The 13914-nt window shown below is 33.8% G+C and overlaps 1 protein-coding gene across 2 annotated transcripts in view; it reads left to right on the top strand.

Moving 5' to 3' along the window:
- LOC129220136 (uncharacterized) overlaps positions 1 to 13914 on the top strand; it is a 106919-nt gene that overhangs the window by 19823 nt on the left and 73182 nt on the right. The window lies entirely within an intron of this gene.

Here is a 13914-nt window from a genome sequence, read left to right as displayed (position 1 = left end):
CTCGTTTTCGGAATTTCAACAGTCGTTGATTAAATCATGAATATTTGATGAGAGAACTGTACTTCCTTGATGCAGTTTGGGTAGTTAAAAAAAAAAAAGAAGTTTAAGAGCATCAAGTAGATTAAATTTCATTATGCATCTGGAAAGGGAATCTTGCTTTTATCTTTCCCGGTGGGCATCAAGTTAAAAATAAAATAATAGTTTAAAAAACTAAAAAACACGCTTTCGTAGCAAAATGAACTAAAAAGTGAAAAATAATCTTTGGATGATAGTAGTTGACCAATCACTTAATTTCAATGTGATACAAAAAAGCGTGGGATGCTGTCTATTTACATTTTTGCTTAGACAACAAATGGAAGAAATTCAAGACAACTGATAAGAAGCCCCCCAAGCTTTTCTGTATTACATTAAAATTAAGTGATTGGTCAACTACTATCATCCAAAGATTATTTTTCACTTTTTAGTTCATTTTGCTACGAAAGCGTGTTTTTTTAGTTTTTTAAACTATTATTTTATTTTCTTCTTTTTAGTTTAACTTGTAAATTCCCTTAAAGCTTAACAGTCGAGCTATAAAAACATTCAACTTCGCTGATAAATTGCCTGTGGAGTTATTGTCTAATCCAGCTAATCCATCTCAGTCATCGATGTATGTGTGCGGAAATCATATCTACATTACTTTGAAAATTTGAGATGCATTTGAATAAAAGTTTTGTTCAACAATGGTCTGATCAGCAATGAATTTCCAATTGAAGGCTCACCTAAATTTTTGCATGAAATTAGTTAAAAACAATTATATTTTATGTTCTAATTACCTTGGAACATTGGAACAAATTTTGTCTGATGCAGAAAAATTAAAGGTTTTTGTAAATATTTTTAAATAATTTTTGCGAGCATTTTTTAATGTATTTTTTAAAGTTTTTCATTTTTCACATTGTTAGATTTATGCCAAAATATTGATTAAAATTGGAGGAAACTAACAAATAAAAGAGTTAATTAATTAATTTGATTATAGATTATTGCATTGTCATCGGGTGTGAGGTCGCGTGCCAAATTTCAAAACAATCCGATTGCAGGAAGTGGGCGAAATTTGAGCTGCAAGATTCCGTTACAAGATACATACATACATACATACATACATACATACATACATACATACATACATACATACATACATACATACATACACACATACATACATACAGGTGAAGCTAATAAAAGCACGTTAATGATGTATCGTTTCAGTCAAAATTCTGTTATCGTTTAACCTTAGTTAAGTGTTATTCATCATTTATTCTTGTGCTTTTGTTGTTATACCTCCTTATTAATTTTACGAAAATACGAAAGTTTTCAAATTGTGAAACGTTCTCTGATGTTTGAAATAAAAATGGCATGATTAACAAGGATGAGTATGAAGAACAGGAACGCCCAGAAGTGCGGTCACTGCACAATGTTGCAAAATTGAAATTTCTTCTTTTTTTATTTTATTTGAAATTGTTTTTTAATGATGTCTAATGTCCCTTCTTATTAGATGTTATGTATATGTATGATATTTTTCTGCATGCTCGTATTTTATCATTTGGTAAAATTTCAATTTCTTTCGACGAATTGAAAATTCCTCCCACACCAAAATTCTAGTTCACAGCGTCCCTGTTATAGAAACCTCGATATTAAGCCATATTGACAGTCCTAATATGCTAATGTATACATGTAAGGGTGTAAGGAATTTAGTGATTGCCCCTCACCCCCCCCTCCCCTTCCGAGAGCAAAATTCTGTTAGTATATCCCCTTTGGGGGTCATACAAACTGCAGAGTTGTAGCCACAACTAACGAATAGTGTACAGTCGGGTCTAAACTTAAGCAAGAGATGCGTTTCAAAACCCCTCGCGAAAGTCGAAATTTCGCGTAGTAAAAAAAAACCATACCCAATCATTTTAGACATGTATACATCCCTCATACTTTTTAAAAACATATCCTAACTTTGTTACCATTTTTTACACAAAAAAAAAAACTGAATTTTTACTGTATTTAAAAAAAAAAAAAGAAAGAAAGAAAGAAAAAATGTGATATTGAACATAAAAAATACTGCTAGGATGCACAAAATCAAATGGAGAGTGGAGCATAAAACGAAACAGTAAGGCGCGTATAGTTTAATAATAAAATACAGCAGTATAATAGTACTGTTTCTACAGTAGATACAATATTCGACGCACTTTTTAGATGTTCAATCATATCAAAAATATTTACTTTTTTAAAAATTGTCAGACACTTATTTTTTCTTTCCATTTTCAAACTTTGGATAAACAGCGTGCTTAGGTGAAATTATATTTCATTAACTTCATATTTAGAAGAAAAAAGTGGGTGGTTATTTGTTTACACTAAGAATCCGATACTTCGATCAGTTCGGTGTGGGGAACTTCCGCTTTCAGTGATGCTAAAGGGAAAGTGCATTCATAAAATCAATATTTAGTAGCCAATAAAGAAGGAGATATTTAAGCCCCGCGAATCCTTTCCAAAAATTTTCGCGTTGCGGGCGAGAAATTCGCGTCAGCTCTAAAATTCGCTACTCATGAAAAACTCGCGCTATAGCCATTTCGCGTAAGTCAAATCGCGTTGTAGCGCATATGCACTGTACTGTATTGACGTGTGATTACAAAATCAGATGACCGAAAAACTTAATTCATGTAATTTATAAAAACGCTTGATTCGCAAAAGTGCAAAATCGCAACATAAGGCTCATTTAATAAATATTGCTAGGTAGAACCTACATGTCTAGTATTTTAGGAATTTTAGACTAGCTTTTGAATAAAAAAGGGTGTTGCCAAAAACATGTCGTTTAATCTAACCTTCAAGAAAGTGATACACATAAAAAATGAACTCGTCTCTAATCTGGTTCCGATTTGCAAATGAAAGCTTTCTCGAAAGAATTGAATGAAAGGCGTTTTAGAATGTTTGTCTCGTGGTATGAAAGTAATAATAATCTGTTCATTTAAATTTAAAGAACGACTGAAAAGATCAAGAGCATTCCGTACGGTTTTGTTCTACCGGCAAGACACGAATGTTAATACTTTTATTGAAAGTGTATTTTTGATATTTCTCTTTCTTTAGTGAAGGAACTGCTTTCGTTTTGCCGACGAAAATATTTATGGAATAATAGAACACTTAGCAACGCCCTAAGTATATGTTTTCTTTGAAACATTCTATGTTTCTGTTCCTTGCAAGTTTCTTTTTATTCTGAACAATTTAAACTATTTATTACTCTGTTTCTCAAATAATGATTTTAAGGCTTTAGAATTTGGCAAAGATTGATTTTAACTTGTAGTTAGTACACTTGATTGAGTCTGCTTTTTCTTTTTTTCCACAGTTTTATGATAAATGTAATGCTATGACTCGGAGGTTTCCAAACTTCACGGCCCCCTTTGAACAATTAAATTTTTCCCACAACGCTCTAATAATTTATCTCTATTGTATAGATCAACATCTATCTATTTATTACCCTTTACGTATATTTATTTATTTATTTATTTATTGCATATAAGCAATTTGTATGTACGTAAGTAGAGATAGATAACCAAACATCATGTTCATCATCGCTTGCATGATTTTACGGAAAAAAAACTAGAAAGTACAAAGACATGCATTATTTGTTTTGTTTCGTGAAATAAGGACTCTTTTAGGTTCCTAATTTAGAGGAATGGAGCTTTTTGTTTTTGTTATATTAAAATAAAATATCTGAAAAACGGGAGAGACTCTGATGAACAACCATTAAATTTGTCTTTGTTTGATTAGGAAAAAAGATGTGAAATCATAGGCACTTTGCGACATCCTTCACTTATCTCTGCGGCACCTTAAGGTGCCGCGGAACCTAATTTGACAATCCCTGAATTAAAATATAAATTCTCTCATTTTCTCTGCTTCTATTTCACTATGGCGGTTTTACTGGCTGGGCTAATGGGCGTAGTTATCCCTCCTAAGAATGGGAAACTCCCCCCCCCCCCCACATTTTAACAAAGCGACAGTATAGTATTTTTAATTCACTTTTTCGTAAAAGGTTTTCAAAAGTTTGAGAATCGGCTTATTATTTCCGTAAAATATTGCAAAAATCAAATGTAAGCAACGAATTAATTAAAATGGATTGAGAATGAAAAATTTGCAGAAAAGGTTATCTCTCCATGCCTGCCAATAGTCCCATTCGAGTCAATTTTATGTTCTCAAGCTCTTGGTCAGTCCCCTCAATCTCTTATTTCAGTTTTTGATTTCAACAACTTTTCGTTCAAATTTAAATACTATTTCAAAATTGTTAATATAAGAGCCAATGGATAATGTATGAATCCTCTTCTGTCAAGTGAATTTATAATTTGAATTAACCTTAGAAGAAAGGTCTGACGTGGGATTTTTTTTTTTTTTTAAGACTCTTTGAGTGAGTTCATACATATCCTTTGCAAATATGTACATATTACAATTTCCAACGGAACAACATTTTGCCCTACGAAATTATGGGCGGAATAAATTAACTTCTTCTCATAAAACTTTATTCCAAATACCCCTCCTAGACATCAACTCCAGATCCGCTTTGCGAGTTGGTGAACTCTCGTCGTTAAGAAGTGCGTATTTATTGAGTTGTCTCATCTGTACATGTATACACACGTTTGTTCAACCTTGCGTCGCATTTGGTAGGGAAATTAAGTTGTTTCTTATGCTGTGTCACCACATTGCAAGGAGTAAACGTGATATCAAAATTTAAGTAGTGTAATGAAAAGACACGTATTGTTTCAATGAAAAATGGAAGCCTTTTGTTTGATACTTAATGATGCGCCTTAAATTTAATGATATCTTGTCTTTTTTTTTCACTTTGTATCCTTCCTTAATGTGTCGTAATTAATGTATTCAAAAAGAATATCAACTGATTTTTTTAGCAGTGTATTATACAAGGCCGCAGACAGCCAAGGTCCTTGTCAGTTATGTCGCCGGACCCCTCCCGCTCCCCAAAAAATGAAGAAAAAATGAAATAAAAGAGGAGAAAGGAGAAACAGGAGGGGGGGGGGGAGAAAAAGAAAAGGGGTTGGAGAAGAAAAAAAATGGGGAGAGAAAAAAAAAATCAAAACTTCTTACTAGAAAACAATTGACTCTATATTTTACGTGCCACGACAGTAAATATCAAAAGAGTAAATTTTACTTAATCTTTACTTTTTCTCTTATTAGGAGTTACTCCCCCCCCATTTTCTTTTTACTTTCTTTCTTTTTTGTGTCAGTGTCGCCCCCTCCCCCGCTAGGCCCGGGCCACTAGTTTCCGACGAGGTTGACATAGCCTCTCGTCGAGCCTGGTAGCATGTTCTAGTGACTCTTAACTTGAACATCTTATTTTTAAGCATTATTCGATGCTGAATTAGATTTTACAATTAATCTAATTAACATCTTATTTTTAAGCAGTGTTCGGTGCTGAATTAGATTTTACAATTAATCTAATGTTGGTTCATTTTGCAAACTATTTTTCGGTTTTTTAATGTACGTCGCAGATTGCTGGAAGAATTTCTGCTGCGGGTTTTATCAATTCATTTCGGGGTGGCGATCATCCCCATCTCTCCTTAATTTAATCCGTAACTGACTCCCCCTGCCCCCCTCCCCATATATCTTAAGCATTTCAAGGCGACGCCAAAGGAACACACTATCCCCTTAGATGTTAGGTATGCTTTTTTCTTCTTTTTTTTTTTTTTCAGTTCTTTTATTAAACCAGAGTAAAAAATTACTTTCTTAAGTGTTTTTTGCAATTTTCCTTCACCTCCTTTCATTTTTTAGGATTCCCGAAAAAGTCTTCCACACTTTTTGGTAAAGAATAAAATAACGTCTTTAGAATGATTTGATTTCTTGGAACTAGAGAACAGGATATCGTTTGTGAAGAATAACCAGTAACGTTCTTTTGTCATTTTTCGGCTGAAACATTCCAAGACCAGACTGCTATCCCCCCTCCTGTTTTTTTAATTCACCACCAGTAAAGATTTCAAAACATATTTCGTCGTCCACAGTTATCGGTGAATGGAAGGAACCCTATAATTATAAGACGCCGACCAGTGGGTTTTATTTCTATCGTATCTACACGCGTATTTCATGTCCCCGCCCTTCCACTGAAAATCAGGAAAAAAAAAAACGACTCAAAAATTTAGTCAATCGTGTTTTCTTATTCGTACCTTGTAATTACAATAAATATTCAGCATCGTGGGAAATGGGATAGAAAAGAAAATCTACCAAGCATTTTCACGTCTTGAAAAAGAAAGAAAATACAACCTGCAGTTTTCGATAGAGCTTTTGCATATTACACACTAGCTGCATGGCCCGGCGTAGCACGGTCTACCTCAAAAATATACGTATTTTGGCGTTCCAAGCATTTTATATTATGATACAAATTTTCCTGTTTTCATAATTATTTATTGCTGCTCCACTCCTATTAGTAATAGCATGATGTTATATAGCCTATAACCCTCCTTAATAAATGGACTATTCAACACAGAAAGAATTTTTTAATTCGAACCAGTAGTTCCCGAGATTATCGCATTCAAACAAACTCTTCAGCTTTGTATTATTAGTTAATTAATTAGTAAGAAAAATAAGAAAATGATACGTACTTTCCTTTTACAACTCATTTTTAGCATCGTTTAAAATTTTCACTGAAATTCAGGCAGAACTTAGCTCGATTTTAAGGAACTTCGAGATTTGGCTGACTTGAACCTACGCGCACTGGATCGCGAAGCCCGCGCTTTCAGGGCGAGCCACCGTGAATATATTTATTCGACGTACCAGGCTTTTTATATTATGACTAGAGGACCCAACAGACGTTGTTCTGTTTAAACTTTGTCAACTGAAAAGTTGAAAAATTTCAATAAACTATCAAGTGTTTCAACCGTTGTTGAAAAAAATAAGTAAATAGAAAATGTTTTAATCTGCTTGGTGTCAGAATGCGTATATTTATTACAACGTGATTTATCTAGTGCCCACTGAGCAGTTGTTTTATCAACTATTTTTTCTCGCGTACTTCGAAAATCTTCAGAGATTGTATGGTTTGTTCCTTTAGCCATACTCAAAGGATAAAAATCATCCTCAGATTATTAAGTATAAAAAATAACTTTCCATCTAGTAAAAACGGGAAATCCCGCTGCAACGTCCTCCATATGAAAAAGAATAAAACAATCGAATGAATATCGTTTAAAAAATGATAAATGTAAAAACAGTTCCTTGAATAAGCGAAAATGACTCCCCTCCACCCTCCCGATGTAAAACAAAAACTTTCTTCAATTAAATAGACTAAACACTCTTTAAAAACCAAAAACAATTCTTTGCAATTTAAAATATTTCACCAAATGAACAAAAGATACAATAAATTACATTAACAGTAGTAAACCAATAAATCACGCCATGGCCAAGGTCGCCAAGCCACCAAGTTCCTGTAATCCAGCTGATCAGTGAGCGAAACGAACTCCGACCGATTAGCGGTGCCATCTTTTGAACGAAAACTTCATATATTTGCCTAATTTGTTCTTTCCACCAAAGATAAAAAATCTTCCACTGCAGTGATCTTGTGTGTACAGAACGACTCTGTTGTAATTTATCTGAACGAAAATAAAATTTATTTCGTCTTCAAATTCCACTATCTTTTCCTTTAATAATGTGCTTATTAGTTTGATAATCCTTAAAGTATTTTTGCCGTTGGTGCCAAAACTCAGATGGATTTGAACCGAGAAACAAATGTTGTTATGTACGGTACTATCCGATCATTTGGTTAGAAAACCTAAAGCACCGACCCGGTCACATGGTTTAACTACGACGAAAAATACGCGTTTTGCGTGAACCTAGTGAAAGAAATCCGATTTCTTCCAGTACTTTACTTTAAAATATATCACTGGACCTAAAATGGTTGCTTTCAAGAAATGAAGGCTTCACTCTCTCTCTCTCTACGTTTTATCTAAGGCCCTAGTTTTATCTATTCTACATTGACATGTCACAGTAGGAAATTTCATTACTAAAAGCAGAGTTGACTTTCTTATTGTCCTTTGGCAGCGGGTTAAATATTTATTTCAATTCTCGCTCAACAATAGGTTAAAATAAATACTATTCATTTGGGAGATATAATCATCCAATGTTTAAATCAATTAATTAATTAACAAAAACGTTTCCGATTCGACCCATCGCGCTTCGAAACCATGCTTGCCACAACTTAATTACACACAAAATATTTGATCAAAATCGGTCCAGCCGTTTAAAAGCCTTATGGTGACAAACGTCCGCACAGAAGATTTTTATATATTAAGACTAGAGGACCCGACAGACGTTGTTCTGTTCAAACTTTGTAAATTGAAAAGTTAAAAAAATTCAATAAACTATCAAGTGTTTGAACCGTTTTGCTGAAAAAATTAAGTAAAAAGAAAATGTTTTAAGCTGTGCTTGGTGCTAGAATGCGTATATTTATTACAGCTTGATTTACCTAATGCCCATTGAGCAGTTGTTTTATTAATTATTTTTTCTCCCGTACTTGATGGTTTCTTCCTTCAGCCATACTCAAAGGATAAAAAGCGTCCTCAGATATTAAGTGTAAAAAACTAACTATCCATTTAGAACAAACGGGAAATCCCGCTGCAATATCCCCCATATGAAAAAAAAAAAAATAAAACAATCGGAAAGGATATCGTTTTAAAAAATGATAAAGGTAAAAACAGTTCGCTGAAAAAGCGAAAATCACTCATCCTTCCCCCCTCCCGATGTAAAATAAACACATTCCTCAACTAAACTGACTAAAAGCTCTTTAAAAACGAAAAGCAATACTTTGCCCTTTGAAATATTTCACCAAATAAACAGCAAATACAATAGATTTCATCAACAGTAGCTTTAAAATGTAAACAAATGATCGCGCAACTCTATTCTTTATAGCCAAAGTCGCCAAGCCTCCACGTTACTGTAATTCAGCCGATCAGTGAGCGAAGCCAACTCCGACCGATTAGCGGTTCGATCTTTTGAACGAAAACTTTTAAAACTTCATATAGTGCCTAGTTTGTTCTTTCCACCAAAGATAAAGATCTTCCACTGCACTGATCTTTTGTGTAGAGAACTACCCTGTTGTAATTTATCTGGATTTATCTGGACGAAAATAAAATTTGTTTCGTCTTTAAATTCCATCATCTTTTCCTTTAATAATGTACTGATTAGTTAGATAATCCTTAAAGTATTCTTGACACTGGTGCCAAAACTCAGATGGATTACAGCCGAGAAACAAATGTTGCTAGTTACGGTACTTTCTGATCATTTGGTTAGGAAAACCTAAAGCACCGATCCGGTCACATGGTTCAACTACGATGACAGAACACACGTTTTGCGTGAACCTTCCAGTACTTTACTTCAAAATATATCGGACCTAAAATCGTTGCTTTCAAGAGAAATGAAGGCTTCTCTCTCTCTCTCTCTCTACGTTTTATCTATTTTCAATTGACATAACACAGTAGGAAATTTCATTGCAAAAAGCAGAGCTAGCTTTCTATTGTCCTTTGGCAACGGGTTAAATATTTATTTCAGTTCTCGCTCAACAATAGGTTAAAATAAATATTTATCATTTGGGAGATATAACCATCCAATGTTTAAATTCATTAATTAATTAACAAAAACGTCTCCGATTCGATCCATCGCGCTTCGAAACCATGCTTGCCACAACTTAATTACACACAAAAAATTTGATCAAAATCGGTCCAGCGGTTTAAAAGCCTTATGGTGACAAACGTCCGCACAGAAGATTTTTATATATTAAGTATTAATATTCCCGTTTTCATAACATTTTTTATTGCTGCTTCACTCCTATTAGTTTCCGCGTGATCTTATATAGCCTATAGCCTTCCTCAATTAAGGGACTATTCAACACACAAAAAAAATTTCAATTTGAACCAATAGTTCCTGAGATTAGCGCGTTCAAACAAACTCTTCAGCTTTATATTATTAGTATAGATTCAAGCCAAATACTTTTTTTTTTCTGCATATGAGCCCTTGTATTTTAAGGTTAAGCAACTTATTTTTAAACATTTTTCGATGCTCGTTTAGATTTAACGATTAATCTAATATCGGTTTATCTTGCAGACTGTTTTCGGAGTTTTAAATTAGCTTCGCAAACTGCTGAAAGAAACTCTGCTGGCGCGTTTTACGTAAAAGTGTGCGTTTTTTCTGTTTTCCGATAAAAAATACACGCCTTTTGTCCCCCCCCCTCTCCGGAAAAAATTTAAATAACGACCCTATATGTGACTAATTCTCTTGATTTCTGTGCTCATATTTAAGTAATGATCCCTTTCTAAACCGGAAACTGAACCCACTTTCTTTCTTTATATATATATATATATATATATATATATATATATATATATATATATATATATATACTAGCAAAAATACCCGGCGTTGCCTGGGTCAGTAATAATTGTAAGAAACAATCGCTACTTTCTTTCGTTTTCTGTTCAAACTGAAAGAACTCAAAACACACCGCTTTGACGTGATTAAAAATCGAGCTTCTTCTTTACCCATAAGAGTAAAATAACAATAAGTATAAAGAATGAACGAATATTCATTTAGAAACGAAAGCACGAATTTAAGCACATAAAAATTTGAAGAATTTCCAAACTATGAACTAACAAAGATCACTAAAAAAACCGTGCGCTTGCTTCATTTAATTAAATAGTACACACACACACACTAACAAAGAAAAAAAAAAAGCTCTCTACATATGTTTCCCTCAGGGTGCGAAAAGTAGAGTTTCCAAAAGTTTAAATGACTTTAAACTCATGTTTGCCGCGGAAAAGCCTTGATTCAAAATTTTCATTATGATTACTTTTAATATTGCTGTTGTTAGGCAACGAATTTTTGTAACAATGGGTTTTATATTTAATCACATAGAGTAAAGAAATTACATAGAGAAGCCCTGCTATACTAAGAAATTGAAGCCAGAAGTTGCACCTCTGTATCCCAAGATCCTTAGCTTCTTGCTAAGTATTTTAAAATACATCTTGATTCAAAACATTCCATTACTGAATCTCAATTGGTTGTTAATTTAAACTTAGATATTGTTGCAAGTTTATGAAGAACGTTTTTGAAATTTCATTAAAACATAAATTAAAATACAAACCAATCCGCCAGCTACTTTACACGGTCTCTTTGCGAGATTGGTGAAAACTGTACTCGCGAAGCGATAACGTTATCATAACCCCGTTCATCATTGCACCGCTGTATCCCATAATTCTGTCTTCAATTTCATCTCCTTTCTACCATTGACGGGGCCTCTATATGTATATTTCATTATTCTATGTTTAATCATAACATGGGGAAATTACATGAAATTTACTGTTTTCCCAACATTATTTTTTAAAACTAAGTTTTTAATTAATAAATTATAGCCTAAGTTGTTCCCTGATAATGTAGCTATCTATGGTGAAAAAATGGTTAAAATCCCTCCAGTAGTTTTGAAGTTTACCCCGGACATCCGGACAGAGATTAGCCCTTTATGTATAAAGATGAGGATGCAATTCCTAAGAAAGCAATGTTATGCTTGCTCTAGAGAGGCCTTGATTCAAAATTTACATTATGATTGCTTTTAATATTGCTGTTGTTAGGCAACGAATTCTCGAAACAATGGGTTTAATCTATAATCATTTGATGTGGAAATTACATGTCATTTACTGTTTTCGATCACGACATTTTCAGACTAAGTTTTTTAGCGATAAATTATAGCCTAAGTTGTTCCCCGATTGTGTAGCTATCTATGGTGAAAAAATGGTTAAAATCCCTCCAGTAGTTTTGAAGTTTACCCCGGACATCCGGACAGAGATTAGCCCTTTATGTATAACTAGTGATACCCGCACGGCTTTGCCCGTAACAGAAAAATCAAAAGGTCTTTTGGTTCGCCTGTATATTTACAAATGATGTGTAGTGAATTTTCTCGCCAGTTGGCTTGTGCCCACGTTACGGTTCCACGTTATGATAATTTCGTATCTCGCCAATTGGCTTGTGCCCATGTTACGGTTCCACGTTATGATAATTTCGTAATTTACTCGTCCATCTTATGATATTTTTTTTTCTTAAAATTGGAATAGAAAAAAAACCACATCGAATTTTCGAAAAATCGCTTCGAGGTGCACACCCCCATGCTACATACTAACTTTGTGCCAAATTTCATGAAAATCGGCCGAACGGTCTAGGGACTATGCGCGCCACAGACACCCTACAGACATCCAAACATTTTCCGGACAGAGAGACTTTCAGCTTTATTATTAGTAACTAGTGGTACCCACGCACGGCTTCGCCCGTAATAGCAAATTAAAAGGTCTTTTGGTTCGCCTGTATATTTACAAATGATGTGTAGTGAATTTTCTCGCCAGTTGGCTTGTGCCCACGTTACGGTTCCACGTTATGATAATTTCGTATCTCGCCAATTGGCTTGTGCCCATGTTACGGTTCCACGTTATGATAATTTCGTAATTTATTCGTTCATCTTATGATATTTTTTTTTCCTAAAATTGGAATAGAAAAAGAACAAAATCGAATTTTCGAAAAATCGCTTCGAGGTGCACAACCCCATGCTACATACTAACTTTGTGCCAAATTTCATGAAAATCGGCCGAACGGTCTAGGCGCTATGCGCGTCACAGACATCCTACAGACATCCTACAGATATCCTACAGACATCCAGACATCCTCCGGACAGAGAGACTTCCAGCTTTATTATTAGTAAAGAAGAAGATGAGAATGCAATTCCTAAGAAAATAATGTCATGCTTGCTGCAGAGAAGCCTTGATTCAAAATTTACATTATGATTACTTTTAATATTGCTGTTGTTAAGCAACCAATTTTCGAAACAATGGGTTTAATCATTTGATGTGGAAATTACATGACATTTACTGTTTTCGATCGCGACGTTTTTAGACTAAGTTTCTTAGCGATAAATTATAGCCTAAGTTGTTCCCCGATTATGTAGCTATCTATGGTGAAAAAATGGTTAAAATCCCTCCAGTAGTTTATAAGTTTACCCCGAACAGAGGGACAGAGATTAGCCCTTTATGTATAAAAATGAGGATGCAATTCCTAAGAAAGCAATGTCATGCTTGCTCCAGAGAGGCCTTGATTCAAAATTTACATTATGATTACTTTTAATATTGCTGTTGTTAGGCAACGAATTTTCCTAACAATGGATTTTATATTTAATCATTTAATGGGGAAATTACATGATATTTGCTTTTTTCCACCATAACTTTTTAAAACTAAGTTTTTAAGGAACAAATTATAGCCTAAGTTGTTCCCCGATTATGTAGCTATCTATGGTGAAAAAATGGTTAAAATCCCTCCCGTAGTTTTGAAATTTACCCCCGACATCCGGAAAGAGATTAACCCTTTATGTATAAAGACATATATATATATATATATATCATTATACATAAAGGGTATGGAGTATATATATATAAAATACTCTTTATATATATATATATATATATATATATATATATATATATATATATATATATATATATATATATATAAAGAGTATTTTATATATATATATATATATATATATATATATATATATATATATATATATATATATATGGGGCTCGAACCGAGGGCCCCTCAGCCCTCAGTGTTGTGCCCTCCGGTTTGTAGATCCGGGCGCGATCACCTCTCATTCTCTTACGGTCGTTTTTTTTTTTTTTTTGGAGGGTAGGGGAATTGGGTGAATCTACATGCATATAATACAAAAGGTCGCATGCACGAAACGATTGACGTTTATTTCACCACACACTTTCACCCTCTCAATCATTCGTGAGTACAGAACATTTGTGTATTTACGATCGCTCGAAAATTTTATGAGTTACCTTTTCGCTTATTCGGAGAGTTTTTTTTTTTCGCTTC

Source organism: Uloborus diversus, chromosome 4, assembly GCF_026930045.1.
Source record: "Uloborus diversus isolate 005 chromosome 4, Udiv.v.3.1, whole genome shotgun sequence".
NCBI classification, from domain to species: domain Eukaryota; kingdom Metazoa; phylum Arthropoda; class Arachnida; order Araneae; family Uloboridae; genus Uloborus; species Uloborus diversus.
Note: the sequence above shows the minus strand (reverse complement) of the source record. Positions and strands in the feature narration are given on the sequence as shown.